General features: G+C 32.1%; 1 long non-coding RNA gene across 1 annotated transcript; it reads left to right on the top strand.

The window, feature by feature from the left end:
- Positions 1–346: 346 nt before the first annotated feature.
- LOC133874646 (uncharacterized) lies at positions 347–1,613 on the top strand. The gene is made up of 2 exons (XR_009901339.1): positions 347–443; positions 1,204–1,613. It is a non-coding gene; the product is annotated as an uncharacterized LOC133874646 (long non-coding RNA).
- Positions 1,614–3,328: the final 1,715 nt, after the last annotated feature.

Below are 3,328 nucleotides of genomic sequence, written 5' to 3'. Positions count from 1 at the left end.
TTGATAAGTAGATTTTATTATTTTAAAAAAAAAATGCCTCTTTTTAGAAAGAGAACCTTCTGAATTTTCTACTATTTTGCAGATTTTATATTCTTAAAGGATACATGCTCATTAACTATTGGGAAAACAATGATCCCCTTATTTTGCCAAGAGACATATTTTAACTAAAAGCTGCTTAACTCAAAAGCCACCACATTTTGCCAAAAGGCAAAGAGCTCTTCGTTAAAATCAAAACTTTCCAATTCATATAAAAATGTTTTTGCATAAATAAAATATATTTATTCCTAAGATGTTAATTATCATTGTATATATTTACTTACTAAGCTTGTGACTATTACCAAGAACCAAGTTTGGATCTGGTAAAACGATCGCGCGTTATCAATAATTTGTATATTTCCCTATGAAAAACTGAGAATTGCATATTGTCTACACGTATTTACCAAGTATGTAAAAGGTTTTATTATTATTATTTATTTGTGGTGTAATTCTAGTGGTGAGTTAATTTACGGGATTAACTTTTATAGTGACAACACAAATCAAATCTGAAACCATATATTGTCAGCAATAGGTGTGAGGTAGGTCCGGCTCGATACATTTTGGGACCTTAGGCGAGAAGTTTAAGTGATGCCTTGTATTTAAAATTAAGGGGTAATTACCTTTTTCCCCCATGAACTACCAAAAAATGCGCAATGCCCCCATGAACTACCAACTCGACCAAAATAGAGCATTCAACTACCAAAGACAACCATTTTACCCCCTTCCGTCAGTCAAAGGGGTTAAAACAAACGGTCAACGGGTCATGTGCCGTTTTATATGGGGGTATGTTGGAAGATGATGGTAGTTCATGGGGGGAAAAGAGGAAGATGATGGTAGTTCATAGGGGGAAAAGAGGAAGAAAATGAGGGTAAAACGGCGTGTGACTGACGGAAGGGGGGAAAATGGTTATCTTTGGTAGTTGAATGCTCTATTTTGGTCGAGTTGGTAGTTCATGGGGGCATCGCGTATTTTTTGGTAGTTCATGGGGGAAAAAGGTAATTACCCATAAAATTAAATATTATTTAATTTAAAATTCGTTCTTCTCGCTTTTTGGGAAGCAAAATTACTTACTAAGTTTTTATATTCAAGTTTTTTTTTTAACATTTTATTTTAAATTGATAATATGTCTAATCTATTTCATCTTTCTTGTGACATTGTTGATCTTAGGAGGATTTTATCAATTATGTTCTCAATTGGAATTATATTGTTGTGACATATTGCCATGGGAAAAAGAGTGAAGGATCTGTGGTGCACTGGTGCGTGCACACTAATATATGGACTTGATCCGATAACACTTTATATCTGAAAGCTAAAAGTGATCGGCGAGCCCATGTACGAATAGTGGTCACGCCTTGCGGCATTGTTAGCTGTGTAGATCACCCAAGGTCAGACTCATTTGGAAAACTAGTGGTGGTTGGCTATTTGCACCACACCGAGGCATTAGTTTGGAACTTGAAGTGCCACAGGACATGCAAACCTCATTGTGATAGGGTTATGGGTACATATAGGCTATCTGGAGAATGGTTATGGACAGTGAATAAATTATGAATATTATATTTTATATTCCATTAACATGATTTTTTGTCTTAAAACTAAGGGTATATATGCGAGCGGATATTAACAGCATGCATTCGCTATCTGCACACACAAATGCAAATACAAATGCGGATAACAAAAAACTACTATCTGCAAGTTCTGATGCAGATAACGGTTTTTGAATATGGAAATAATAACCGAATCTGCATACTTTATATATACATTGCACTTATAAATGTGTAATATTTAGACAATTTATATTTTTTCTGTTATGAATTTGTAATTTGTAATTTGTAATTTTTTTTTTTTTTATTTGCTGATTTGATTGTTATGCTCATTCAATCATAAATAAGAAAAGGGGTTAAATACTTTATTACTATCTGAGTTTTCAACTTTTTTAAATTTAGTACCTAAGTTTTCATTTGTTTCGTAGATGGTACGTACTTGAGTTTAGGGGTAAAAACCACCTTGGTACTTCTATTACATTTTTCGTCCAAATATTAACGGTTTGCCAGCGGTTGACACGGCCAACCCCATAGTGGCCTCTTTTTTTTTTTTTTAAAAAAAAAATTATTATTTTTATTATTATTATTTTAAATTTATTATTTTATTATTTTTAATTCATTTTTAAAGATTTAAATTTTAAATTTTTTTATCTGGTACCACGTGTCAACCTCGGCGGTTGACACGTGGCAGACCGTTAATATTTTGACGAAAAATGTAATAGAAGTACCAAAGTGGTTTTTACACCTAAACTCAGGTACCACCTATGAAACAAATGAAAACTCAGGTACTAAATTTAAAAAAGCTGAAAACTCAGGTACCAATAAGATATTAAACCCTAAAAAAAAAAATGACAAAAATTTCTTACAAACTAGTTTGTAGGAAATATTATACAATCCATATATAAGATTGACATGTGTCATTTGGCATGTGAGAGGCACATGTTGTTTTAATAACATGTACTTCTTACATGTTTTTTTATTAGCATTAATAAAAAATAAAAAATAAAAAACATGTGTTTCTCACATGTTTAAAGGGTATATGTCACTCTTACATGTGAGTTGTATGAAATTTCCTACAAACTGGTTCATAAGAAATTTTTGTAAAAAAAAAAAAAGGTATTTCTTGTGAGCATTGATTATCATTAATATTTTGAGGTCGTATCCATCATCCCATTTTTTTTCTTGGATCTACATATTCTTGATGTTGTATTATATTTTCAAAACAAGCCAAAAAGACTACAAATCGATCAAAATTAATTTTAAAAACTTTTAAAATAGGTTCGTAACCTATTTGCAAATAGCAGATAACAATTGAACTTAATAACCGCAATTCACGCGGATGCGTTTAATAAAAAATAATGTGTATATGGATGCGATTTACAACCACATTCGCATACCCTAAAACCGCTGTAAAATTTATATATTATATATAAAGGGTATGAGGATGCGGTCATTCGCATATCCTAAAACCACTATCTGCATCCGTGTGTGCGGATAGTGGATAGCGGATGCAGGTGATTAATATTTGCCCGCATGTACACCCCTACCTCTCAATTTTTAATAAAATTCATTTTTAGCCTATTCGTTTTAAATTCATAAATTAAATTCCAAATAGAACAAAAAATCTACTTACTTAAGTCCATCCTTAATACACTTGTTGGGTAGTTTTGAGTTGAGGTATCACAACTTGACCCTATCGTTGCTAATAAAAACAGTATCAACGACGACCAGACTCCATCGTTGTTGATAAT

This window comes from Alnus glutinosa, chromosome 8, assembly GCF_958979055.1.
Source record: "Alnus glutinosa chromosome 8, dhAlnGlut1.1, whole genome shotgun sequence".
Taxonomy (NCBI): Eukaryota; Viridiplantae; Streptophyta; class Magnoliopsida; order Fagales; family Betulaceae; genus Alnus; species Alnus glutinosa.
The sequence above is the reverse complement of the archived record's forward strand: the minus strand, read 5'-3'. Positions and strand labels throughout refer to the sequence as shown.